The following is a 13,687-nucleotide window of genomic DNA, read 5'->3' on the forward strand; positions in this document are numbered from 1 at the left end:
ATTTTCTCATTTGTTCATAGGTAGAATTTTTAATGTTTCAACAGAATTTTTAATATTCAAATATCCTTGTTAAAGGATAATCTGCTTGGGGTGATTACAGAGATGATGTTGTGGCTGTATTAAGATCTGTCCACCCTTGGTGAGTACAGGATTTTTGGCCTAATTGCACAGACACTTTGGATATGAGCTACTATATATTTTCATTGATGTTGTCTCTGTTGTTGTCCCAGTGCAATACTCTATCAATAGGGCTATTATGTATGGTTTTGATTCAGTGCTTTCAAATGAAAGGCTTTACTCATCTTTTCAGGGAGTTTTCAAAATTCATGTTCCTCATTCTGCTCACTTTTATGCTGTCTCTTTTCATTCCTTTGTGACCTTTGAATGTTGATCTGAACTAAACAGGAAATGCAAACCCAAAACATACTATTGCTCTCTTTTGTTTTTTTCAACACCTTGAAAACCAAATAAATCTGTGAGTCCACATATAAATGTAATTTGCTTTCATCTCACTCTATATTAGGAATTCTGGTAATGTGTGTTTAAAGCATGCACTTTGGAAGCTGGGCTGATGTACCTTAACATGTGGAACCCTTTCTAAGGCAGCTGTAATTCCATTTTACAAGTCAGCCCTAACTGCTTCTCTTTAAATAGCCCATTAGAGTCCCCTAATAGGAAAATTCACAGCTCTCAGCTGCTTCTGCATATGCATAATGCATGCAGAAATCAGATATCTCATGTGCCCTGTAGCTCAGAGACGTTTCCATTCAATTAATAAGCAGTGAAGTAGATGACAAGATTATTAAGCAAGTTTATAATAGATGAAAGATTTTATAGACTTATGACATGGACTATTGACAGAATTAAACATTTTTCTGAAATAATGTATCTTTGTTATTTATTGAGAGGTAAAAATATTTTTTTCTGTTGGAGGCAAAACTCCCATAGTCATATTCTTGCAGATTTGCATATACATATTCAGATTTAAGAAAATACGAGTACTTCTCCATTAAAGAGGAGTAGCTGTTAATTGTCACACTGACTTCAGGCCTCCACCATCAGCACTATGACACAGTGCTGGATCTGAAGTTTGCCACTACTATCAGTTTTGACTTAGAACTTGTTGTTTTGGGCTGTCTGGTGGAATTATTAATCCATGGGAGATAGAGCAAGTACAGGCTTCCTGAGTGCTGTCCTCATGTGACCAAAATAGGAGTCAGATGTTTAGTCACATTTAAGTAGTGTCTCTCCAATGCAGTGATTGAAACCAAACTCTGTATTTAATGAAATAGAAATTTAGCAAGTTTTGCACATGATGGGACTACAGACAAGGACCATTTTCTGTTTTTCAAGAATGCAATTGCAGTTAGTGTTTTTTAGTGTGAAGCTAATTAATGCTCATGCGTTAATTAGCTTGTATTAACAAGCATAAGGTCTTAACATCCTCCTCTTCTAAAATTCTATAATGGTGACTGGACTAAGAAGAAAAGCAAGAAAACAGGAAATAGGTGAAGAGTCTAGAGGTGATATAAATGTCAAGGAAGCATGTGAAATGAAGAGAACAGGAATTGTTCTCTTACTGCTTTAGGACATTCAGCTCTAACTTCTCTGAGTTTAGCACAACTCTGTCTGAGAATCTGTGATACTGGGTGGCCATTTTATAGAATAGCAAATCATTTTACTGGAAGTGCTCTTCCAGTAAAAAGCATCCAATATGTGCTGCTTGACTGAAAATTTCTAATTGATGATCTTACAAGAAAGTTGTCAGCAGGATTAATTTATCTCATCCAGTGAAATAAAAAGCAATCAATAACAAAAAGGAAAATAAATGAGTAGTAATAGGTGTATCTGATTGTTTAAATGAAGCATACCATATGCATTATTATGCCTAACGGCATGTGAAATACACTTAAGATATGACACTGGTGCCAGTTTACTAAATTACAAAGCATAGCAGGGTGAACAAGGAACATTAGTGGACAACATTATTTAAACTAGGAATCTTTTTAAAAAAACAAAATTACATTTGTTGCTTTGTGGTAATTAGGACTGCAGATTTCATAACTTTTAAATTATCTTTTTCCCATCAGAGATTTGTTGAGCTGCTGCTGTCTAAATCTGTGCTCACAGCACAGTGACAAAGCCAGAACTATTGATCCCTGTGCCCAGAGCTGGAGGGTGCTACCCTGAATTTAGTTTGAAAGTCACAAGAATATCCAGTTCCTGTTGACTCTTATCCAGGAAATAGAATTTACAAGACAGTAACTGATCTTTAATTGTCTTCTCCTTAATCTTTCCTGCCTGACAATTGGTTTTATTGGTTTCCCACACCTGTCTGGAATGCCCACTGTTATTACACATTTTAAGGCAGAAATTCTATCCTGCTAAAACTAATAAAATGGCAATATAAAGAGGAGTGAGAACCTACCTAGATAATTCTCTTCAAACAAAGACTAGAGATAAAAACAAGTGTAAAAGGATTAGGTTAATTGATCAATCAGATACAAAAATGACCCATGGTATGAGAATCACAGCTGGATCCTACAAAGGGATTCCAATTCTTTAAAAAACTGGGGGTTCTAATCTAGTCTAGAATATTTTCTCAGTTCAGCACCCTTATTGAAGTCCTGCCAAACTCAGATTTGAGGAAGAGAATTCTCTTCTTAGGAAGAGAATGTCCTGTGTCAGCTATTCTTGTGACAAATAGAGATCCATCTGTTTTAGTTTTTGTCTGGTGCCTCTTGCTCTGCTCACGTTTACTTGTGATCTTTGCTCCATTCCTTACTCTGGACCTACATGTGGCCAAGTTTCCACAGAGAGCATTGCTGCCACAGCTGCAGAGAACTTTGCTTGACTACTTGGAATCTCTGTACCAAGAAATCTGTTGATTTAAATCATTATCTCTCTTGGAAAACTTAATTCAGTTGTGAAAGGAAGGACAGAATTTGAGTTGCTCTCTTCTCAGAGACAGAGCCTCTTCACCTCCACTGCTCTTGCAGAGCGTGTTGCTGTCAAAAAAAGTTATCTTTTAAAAGAAGTTCCCAGAAGCATCTTGAAAAAGAATGGTAGCAATATTCTCCTCTGCTAGAATAAATCACACAAGATCATTTTCACTCTTGGTGAATTTTACCTTGAACACAAATGTGGAATAGTTCTAAAACCCTTTTGTTACATCTCATGAAATATAATTTAATGGGCTGTTTAGGATGATGCAATTGCAATTTACTTCTAGTTCTGTGTCTCATGGTTGAGAACCTTCCATATTCTCAACCAGAAAGAGATTTGGGCTTCTTTTCATTTTTTTTCCATTTTTTTGGTGATATATTTTGGTAGATGTAGTGTTTTGTCAATATGTTAAAACAAACAAAAGCCAGTACCTTTTTGACTCCTGCTTGCATTTCAGCAAAATTGGACAAATCATCCAGAATGCAAAGTAAAACTGAAGCTTAAAGTGCTTTAAAGTGTCTTCTAAGACATCTTTTTTTTATGTTGAACCTTGTTCTATATATAACTCAGAATGTGCTTGCTAACGTCTATAGAGAATGTTGTGATAATGGGGAATTTGTCTACCAAAAGGGATGTTTAATTGTTTGGGGTTTTTTTATTGTGTTTTTCATTAGTTATTTAGTCTGAGGAAAGAATATATTTGGAAAATAAACAGTCCATCTTAAAAAAAAAAAAAAAAACGATTTTTACTGGGTAGACTTAAGCTTTTCAGTTCTTAAACAATCATTAAGCTGAAATTAGGAGTGTTTTAGTAGGGGTTCTTGAATATAGATTCCTAAATTACTACTTGCTCTTGTGAACCATTAGATGAGAGAACACTTCTGTTTTTGTTCTTCAACAAAATAGTCATAAACATTTTTCTTCCCACATCAGTGAAATAGTCTTAAGATAAAGAGATTTGACCTCAGCCATGACTTTATTATTAGTAATGTACATTATTTTCATAATGAGTGGTAGCCATGAGCTGTAGGCATGGCCTATATTTTATGCAGAATTAGAACTAGAGCAGGAGACATTTCATATGGCCTTTAGGTTGAAAAAGATGAGGAGAGTCAGCAGGTGGACAAAGGAAAATGGGGAGACTGGTATAATTTTGTCAGTATGGAAAATGATATTCTCAGCACACCAGCTGCTCAGCCTGGTGTGTTTATTGCTTGTGGGGAGGCTAGAACAAAAAGCAGCTTTCCAAAGGGAGATATGGCAAAAACAGGCTGTCAGGTATTTGCAGGCAACTCCTTCAAGGATAAAATACAGGAAAAGACCATTCCACCCAAAATTAATCCTTCTGAAAATGTAATGAATAGGAGATAGGAGTTGGTGCATTGGCTGCTCTGAGTCAGCATCTTGGCACTCAGTCAATTCATTAACCTCACCCAGCTGAGGGCAAAGGTCTCTCTGCCTTTCCTGTAGAATTGAGTCTTTGTCCCATTGGCAGAGGTCTTGGGCAAAGTAGTTTTACATTGAAGGTACCGCCCTGAATTCCACAACATTAGTTGAAAAAAGGGTGAGAAGAAAATCTGGTTTTTTGACACTAAAGTGATTTTATTATGAAGGTCTGACACACACAGATAAATTCTTCTAACTTTATTTGAAGACCATATGGTTTTATACAATGTAAATTTGTCAGTATCATGCTATTTTCAGATTTGGAAGACAACATAAGCCTCAATATCCTCAGTGCTTTAATTACCTAAGTAAGCATCATGGTTAGTGGCATTTCTGGTTAAAGTCCTAATTAATCTTCTCTATCTAATGAGAACGTGAAGATTTGGCTTGTGGCTTATTATCCTACTCATTATGAATGATAGGGCAACTGTATAAAGCCTCCAGTTTTACACTGCGACATAATAATTTATGAAAAGGCCTTGCCCCAGAAATGGAAATAATGATAATTACATTTAATCTTTTCATGGTTTATTCAATTTTTTTGTTGTGAAACATATCCCTATAGGACACTAATTACCGAGAGAGGAAATGCAATAAACTACCAGACAGGCTTATTGGAAATATGCAAAAGTTAGGTTATATTTTTCAGTATCTTTGGTATTGTTACTTTTCTTGTTCATGTGTGTGCTTTTCATGTGCTTGGCTTTGTGTTGTATGCGTATTTTTTAAGTTAATAATTCTATTTACAATTCTGTTTTAGCAGCTTACAAAGATGGACAGGACTACAAAATCTGCTTGTTTAAGCAGCTCTAAGTGTGGCTGCTCTTGCTGTTTCTGCACTGATAAGGGCACAGAGAGTGTTGGATGCCAGGTGCCTCAGAAGGGCGTGTTTAGGGTGAGCACCAAGGGAAGGGGTGGTTTGCACCAGTTGGAGGCATTCTCAGTGGTCTGACACATTCCATGTACTGCCTGAGAATGTCCCCACTGGGTAACTGCTGCTTTCCTCCTGTTCTGCCAGTGTGGTGTCCTTAGTAGGTGTCAAAATGGGAATTTTCTTTTGTATTTTCATCAGCTGATGTATCTATTGCTGAAATGGACTTAAAAAAATAAAATTATTTAATGGAAAAACATTATTTCCTTTTGGAGAAAAATTATGTTTGTGGAAATCTTCATGATTTTTTAACATTCAAATAAAGCCTTAGCAAATATGATGAACATAATTTTTGTGCTCTCAGCAGGAAAAGTGGTGAAATGGCCTTGTTTTAGGCTATGGCTAAGCTGGAGAGCTGACTGTGCCATGTGCTGTGACATTGTCTTGTGAATGTCTCCTGGATTCATGGTGGAGAAAGAAGTGTAAGTTTTAGTGTAGAAGTATTTGAAGGATGGCTGGGTACATGCATTTTGAAATTGATGAATAATGTAGTATGGGTACGATTTAATGGTTTCTCTTGTCAGCTGCCATCCTGTGGCTTAATATTTTGATAAGTGATTTTTATTTTGATTTCCATATACATCTTTATGTTTGTCTAACTGCACTGCTGGTAAGACAAGGAGGTAACAAAGAAATGGATGAGGAACTGTTCTGATTTAATCTTAGGTAACTCTTAGTGTCATTTCACCATTTTAGAGCAGTGCTGATGAATCACTCTACACTGGGAGTATGTAGATAATAAAATAGAAAGCAAGAGATCAAGAGCAGAGAACAAAAATATGCAGATTAAAATGTTGTTACCATATGCCACTATTTTTGTTGTTGGCATTTAGCTTTTCTAAGGAAATAGAGCAGAACTTAATGAAGGGAATCATTCTCCCAATTGCTCTGGTCCCTCAAAAAGGGACCTTGGCAGCGCCAGGCAAAATTGTCTCTCTGAGACTTTGAGCCTCTCTTATGTGAAATGCATTTGAAAGTATTAAATCAGATCTAGTGTATATTGTGCATGGAAATGTAATTTTAGCACAGATGTCACAAGGAATTACACTGGCCCTGAACAGTGATGTTTTGATCACTCCCTTCAGGATAACATCTTGTACCTTATTACTGCTGCCTGCTGTCCTGATGCTCAGATAACCACAGATCTCTTGTTTTCAGGCACTTACCCCGAGCGGTGCATGCAGCAAGCTCATGCTTCTTTTTGCCATAGTACTCCACAGCATTCAAAACCCTGATTCAAAATCCAAATTTGATGTCTGTCTTCAGCTGCACAATGTCACTTTGGTCACTAGAGCTGACAGTTACAGTTTTCATTTTCAACAGTATTTAAAAATGTGATACAGAAAGGAGTTAATGAAAGAGATGATTAGACTTTATTTCTCAATAAACCTGAGTCACAGGAAAAGGAATGCTTTGGATATAACATTTTTATCCTTACCCATTAATAGTGTCGCTAGTAGTGTTTTAAATCCTGGTTTTTATGAGTGGAGTATTATGAAGGAGAATGACTTCTTAAGTAATCTATTTCATTATTTATGACCTTTTTTCCTCATGCTTCTCATTTGTGGTTTTCTTTTTTCAATTGGCTTTTTTATATGTTCTGAATGTACAAGCTTAGCTCAGCAATTCTTTATAGCAAGACAGGTTACTAGGGGAAGATGCTGAATGTAGGTACATTTGTCATGGAAAAAAGCCCACTCACATCAAAATGGAGCTGTGCTGACTAGTCTGGAGAGCTTAAATACATAACAGTAAATATGGGTACCACTCCTTCAGTGTTCTGACAGAAACAGAAACCTATCACATGGTTTGTTGTGGGTTTTTTTGGTTTTTTATTTTGCTACTAATTGACATCTTTGGTTATGTTAGTATTAACAAAATAGAAGGCTTAGTGGAAAAGGAAATGAGGGCTGCTGGATTTTTTTTAAGCATTAGTTAGTTTAAAGAAGTTGCACTTACAATTCCTGGCTTTCTATCTGAAGGTGCATAAGTTTAAATCAAATATTTATTAGTGTGCTACAGCCCAAGTTGGATCCTCAGCTGTTCAGAGCTATGTTAATGAGAAAAAAGAGGATATGAGCTGCATGGTGTTACAACTGTGCAGAATGCAACTGCTCTTCTTGGATAATTTTTCTGGGTGGTTACAGTGGGTCCAAGTGTCTGCTGAAACATGTCACTGAACCTATATGCTGTGGAATATTCTATTAAATGCTGTGGAATATTCTATTGAAGCACTATATGAACTTGCAGGAACTTCCTTGGAGATGGCTATATAGTTTTCTACTGCAGACCTCATAAACTGAATAAAAAATAGATTTCTTTTGTGCTCTCACAACCCTGTGTGAGTTGCTGAAGATGGCAATATATAATTTATTTGCAAAATCTTTAGTTTTTTTAAACTAGCTATTATCTTTGTATTAATATATTAGAAACTACAAATTGAGAGCAAGAAAAATATGGCTCAGGAGGCAATTATTTAGGATGAATTCAGATCTGTATGGCATAAACAAATTGTATGGTTGCAGTCAAAATTCTGATGAAATCACTGAAAATATATGTATATGTGATGTCTAAAGGAGACAATAAAAATATAGTCAGAGCTATATCATTACATAAGTATTATGATGTAGGGTTTTAGTGATTCTTATACAAAGATGCACAGATGTGCAGAACTGCTGTTAAGGCAATTATGGATTTCCAGAAAATTATTAATCTTTCTGTGTTATTTATTTGTATGGAAAACTTGCCTGTTTTTTACCTCTTTATTTCTGGTATGTTTCTGTGGCCCTTGTTTGAGTTTACATGCATGGACAAATACACATACAAAATTTCAACTCATTCGCCAATTACTACTGGTAAACTTCTTAAGACTTCAAAAACCCCTTTATGATGTTTCTGTGTACTTGGCTGAAAACACATCTGTTTTTATTGTGTTTCAGTTAAGAATTACCTGTGGTTAAGCTTCTTCCAAATATATTGTTGCATAAAATCACATAATCTTCTAGAGAAACAGAAAGATATGATGCTAAATTGTTCTACTGTCATCACCATCTGGATAGAAAGATGATTATTTTTCTCATTTCTCTGAAAAACCTACAAAGAACAAATGCATCCTTTGAACAAACGTGAGATAACTGACATCTACAGCTAGCACACTCAGTAATGAGTGCAGATGTCATTTTCTGTGCTTTCCCTGTTAATTTAGTTCTGTTCTGTAGAAAATAATAAGATAGAATATTTCATGGGAATTAAGACAGTTCAGGCATACTAATATGTGTAGAACCGGACAAAAAAAGAAAAGGAAAAAGGGTAATTAATAGTCTCAGTTCACCCAGATCTGAAGAGCATGAACGCACATCAAAGATATAAAATTTGTACTGTGTGGTCCAGCCCCAGGTTTATTGGGTCCAGTACCCTGTCTGTGACAGTGACCAGACCCAAATACCTGTGGTGCAGAATGGGAGCTGAGCACTCTGTAGCTCAGAGGGAGGTGGGGTGGCTGTGTAGTTGGAAGTTTGATGTGTTTGCCTTCATTGACCCACTCTGTCTCCTCCTGGGTCCGTGTGAGCTCTTGGAGGGCTGTGGCAGGAGGGTTCACACACTAAGTGCCCGTGTCCAGAGCTGCCACCACCTTTCTGTCCCTCCAGAGCTGCCACCACCTTTCTGTCCCTCCAGAGCTGCCACCACCTTTCTGTCCCGTGCCATCTGCCTGGTGCTGACCTCACCCCAGCCAGTGGCATCTCAGAGTGATTCTTGTTCAGGTTACCCATGGCTTACACATCTCTCTGTGGCTCTCTCTCTTTGTTTGAGCTGACTGTGCTTTGCCTTTTTCCATATCACACCCTGGAGTTATGTAATGGCACAAGTTGTCTTGTTTTTGTACTGCTTCCTGATCTCTTTCCCTGCTCACTGAGTTTTTTAGGCAGTCAGCTAATGCTTTTGTCAGCTGATGTCTTTGTGATCAAAAGTTCCAAACTCTTATTCATGCAATAGTATGGACAGTCTGGATCATTAAGTATGAGAAATTTGGATTTGTTTTTTTTTTTTTTTCATCTCTTTTAATTGCCATTGAATTAAATCAATATTCCCCAAATTTAATATTTTTTTTAGCAATTGTTTTTTGTTTTTTTTTTTTTTTTTTTGGCAATTGTTAAGTCTGTTTTGGCCCACAAGTTTTTAATTTTTTTTCCCTCTGTCCTGTTGAGGAGGGGCAGTGATGGCTGGCCAGAGTCACCCCCCTACTTGCCAATGTGCAGAAACAGTGTGGTTTTAATTTAGATTGTGAAACTTCACTGGTGACTTTTGTGCTGCAAAAATTGTTTACTTCTGTTTCAAATCTGTGTGTACATATCCCAGGGTAAATGCCTTGTCTCTTATCTCAGGGTTACTTAATATCCTGCAGAGCTGTGTGCAGAAACTTGCATCTCCCTTCTTTATTCATTCCTGTTTGTTGATTTTCTTGAAGAACTTTAAGTTTTGTGAGATAGGATTTTTTCTTCTCACTACATAAAGCATGTAGCTGTGTCTCCAGTGTGCTTTCAGTCTGTATCTGTGCCTCCTGAATGGTTATCTGGATTGTGTCAAACTGCAGCTGATGAGTTTTCCCAACCCTCCTTCCTTCAAGCACTAGTTTTTCTTTCTCCTCTATTCCTGGCAATTGATTATCAGAGGAAACCAATTTTCTTTGGTGTTCTTGGGCTCGATCAAATGCCAATGAATTCCAAAATGATAAGAGGGAGGAGAGAAGAATGGAAGGGCCTTTTTCTTTTGAAATATGAACAAAAACAAGAGCAGTGTCATGTAGCACTGATTTTTTTTTTCCCCCTTCCTTAGATAAGCTTTTCCTATACTGAATAGTCTGGGAATAGACAGTTCTATGGGTTTTGTATAAAGCCAGTCAATGAACAGCTCTGATGTAACACATGGCAAAAGCTACTTCTGTTTATCCAGTTTGGTGACAATTATGTATTTCTTCAGGAAGAAAAATAAGTTTATAATAGGAAGTATCTATGTTCTATTGATTATAAGATGGAACAAAAAAGGGTAACAAACAGAATAATACTTCCTGGATTAAAAAAGTCAAGAAAAAAAACCCCACCCAGAATGTCTGAAAAGGGCAGTCATGGAGAGATGACTGCTGTTAACTGAGAGTTACATGTGTGAGTATATAATTGTTGTTTTGCCTGGTCAACTTGACTAGCATGTCCAAACAAATGAGTTAAAGGCAGTTAAAAATCACTGTGTTTCATTTTCCTAAAATGTGGCAGCTTTCCTTAAGTGGGAGAGAAACAGGAAGAAAATCTGCATGTGAATGAGAAATTTTTTTTTGTGATTTGTTTTTCCACATACAAAAACCAGATTGTAGTTACTTATTAAAAAACCTCAAAGAAAATCAAAGCAACTAACAATAAAACAACTAAAAATAAGTTGAAAATCCTTCCATAAGGATTAATGACTGGTTGCCTACAGTTTTATGTCTTGAAACTTTCCTTAAAATCTGTCTGGTCTCTCACTAATCCCCTAAATGCTTTTTCTTTGTGCTTTTGGCTGTCAACAAGCAGCACATGCCGTGGTAGCTTTGGAACTCTCATGGTTGACTGATCATCTGATTATTGCCCTTTAGCTGATGAGTGAAATGAGCAGAGCAGCTAAAATTTGAATTCTCCCTGCTCTCCTCTGTCAGGGCACTAATTGGATGCAGTTCTCTAGTCAGTCATTAGAGTTCACAAAGTTGAAAGCTAAATTTGCAAAACCTTAACCTCATCAAATTTGGTTAAAATGGTCCAGTGAATTGAAAAGTGGTTGCAGGGAGAATGAAGGACTGACAAATGAAGATGGACAAACAGAGTGTGATATTTACTGATTGATTTTTTTTTAGGAAAATGAGAAAAAGCAAAGCTAAAACATAGGCACTTCCTAATCTGTTGTGTCATCTCTGAAATAGCTTAACTGCAATGGAAACAGTTACTTTAAAATTGGATGTTGGTTTGAAATATGCAAATCCTTGTTTCTTTAACTATACAGTTTATAATTTCTTCTTTTGGGCCACTTTTTGAGTCTCATTAAGTTTAATTTACAATAGTGTTCTTGAGCAGCATAGACCTGAAACAGTTGAAGTTTATCTTACTGCTGTATTTCTGTGCCTTAAACAACAATATTTGTTTTGGTAATACATTATATCTGTGTCTCTTGTGATATGTATATTGAAGCTGCATGTAAGTTGCTTGGAAAATGCTGCAGATCTTTAACTCTGCATGTTTAATCCAAATATAATATCTAGTATGTAAAAGCACACAATTGGGTTTTTGAAAGTTGCCAAAACTGGGATCTTCAGAGTTCAGAGAAATCCTATCTGACCAACAAACTCTTTCCATACTACTGGGAAATACCATCAAAATCTAGTGGATGAGAAAGAAATGCAGTTTATGAGAGCTTAATCAGAATGTTATTTTTAAATGAATGCATGTTTACGTTGGTGACAATAGGAGGCTTACAATGCATATCAGTAATGCTTGGAAGAAACAGCATAGGCATGGTGGTGGGGTTGTACAGCTGGAAATTATAGTCCCCCACAGCTTTCCTAATGGGTAAATTGGGGAACTCTGGGACAAAACATTTGGTATAAGTGTTATTTCTGATATTTCTGTGGTATAAATAAGGATGAACTCATCTGAAATCAGTAGTCTTATAGCAGGAAAGTTTGGGAGTGAACTGGATGATATTTTTCTGTGCTCTGAGCATTTGTCATTAATATAATGCTTTGTCAGTCACCAACATTGTACTTGTGTGCTGTCACGTTTGTCTTCATCACACAAAGCTGGGGTTGGCCAAACATAACAGACACATTTGAGTGCTACTGCTCGCTGTGAGTGCCCACAGGTACCTGGTGCAGGCTTATGGAAGCTTTGCTACATGAAAAAGTCACAGCCTCTGTCCTTACAGGGTAATGCTGCTCACATTTTTGCTTTCCTACTAATAGCACTGAAAGTGATTAGGAGGGATTCAGGAGAAGCAACTGAAAAAATAACTGACTTGTGAAAGATTTAATGAAATGAATTTATTTGCATATCCAAGTGAAATGAATTTTAGTTAAGGATAACACATACAAGGGGAATAATATTCTAGTAGTTTATGATTTTTCAATCTAGTTGAAAAAATGATCATAAAATGATCATAAAATGAACATAAAATGTTCTGGCAATCACTGTGACAACAGACATACTGGGAATGAAATCCAGAAACACATTCATAGCTCTGTCAGCAGTTAACTTAGCCTACTTAAGTACAAGATGGTTGTACAACAAGTAGGCTGGGAACAATTTACTGAAGGATGTGGTGAGTAATTTGCCATTATCCAAAATCAGGGGAAAAAAAATCTAATTTAATCCTGCATTTTTAAAATGGATGCTGAAAAATATTGGGGTCAAGGCTGTGCAGAAAGTGAATTAAAAAACCTTTCAAAGTAACACAGGTTCCTGCTTGTATCTGAAGTACAGTAGAATTGCATGTTTATTTTCCCCTGGAGTCAGCTCAGCTAATAATTATTGTTGCTAAATCTGACATGTAGTCTACATTGCTGGGGAAAATGGAAAGATTTTGTTGAATAGTGATGAATACTGTACTTGTCAGATTTTTCTTTTTCTTCTGATAAGTGTTTCATCATATCTGTTCTTGGGACTGCACTTACTAGATTGCTCCTCAATTGAAGAAAAGAGGGTTCTGTCCACTGTTTTATAATGTCACTAGATAACGTAAACAAGACAGAACAAGTCTGCTGAGATGAGATGAGATTAGATATTGTTTTGTGCTTTCCAAAAAGGACAGTGCTTGTTTCTAATTTTATCTTTGTCTAGACTGTGCTTCCAATGGCAACAGCTCAGCACTGAGCACTCTGCAGCAGGAGCTGGGATGAAATCACTTTCAGGAACAGTTACCAAACACGGTGCATTTTTATGGCACACAAAGAGAAATCTGGCAGGTGTTTTCTTGGGATCCTCACTGAAACTGCAAGTTGCAAGTTTACTGTCCAAGAAGGATAAAAATGTCCCAGATTGTAAAAATTCAGACTTTTTAAAATGCCCTTCTTTCTCCCAGCAGTTCACCTTGACTTTTTTACTTTTTTTGGAGTTTGCACTTGTGTTAGATGAAAATTAAAATTTTGGAGGCACTTGTGCAAAATATTGCTGGGGGAAGTCTTAGTTGCTTCACAGTTTCCCTTTTGATTTTTCCGTTGGCTAGAGCTCAGGCAAAGCTCCTATTTCATAGGGCAAGCCCAATTTCTTGTTTCAATCCACATGGCCAGTTTTTATGAAAAAATAAAAATAGATAATCTGTTACATTGGAGATGCCACAAACCCAGTAACC

The 13,687-nt window shown here is 36.6% G+C and overlaps 1 long non-coding RNA gene across 1 annotated transcript in view; it reads left to right on the forward strand.

Annotated features, from left to right (window-relative positions):
• The first annotated feature begins 4,138 nt into the window (after positions 1-4,138).
• LOC146766163 (uncharacterized) overlaps positions 4,139-13,687 on the forward strand; it is a 61,316-nt gene continuing 51,767 nt past the window's right edge. Inside the window, exon 1 of the long non-coding RNA XR_014958290.1 lies at positions 4,139-12,658. This is a non-coding gene — a long non-coding RNA (uncharacterized LOC146766163). The remainder of the gene's footprint in view (positions 12,659-13,687) is intronic.

The sequence above is a fragment of the Lonchura striata genome, chromosome 13 (assembly GCF_050655825.1).
Source record: "Lonchura striata isolate lonStrDom1 chromosome 13, ASM5065582v1, whole genome shotgun sequence".
Taxonomy (NCBI): Eukaryota; Metazoa; Chordata; class Aves; order Passeriformes; family Estrildidae; genus Lonchura; species Lonchura striata.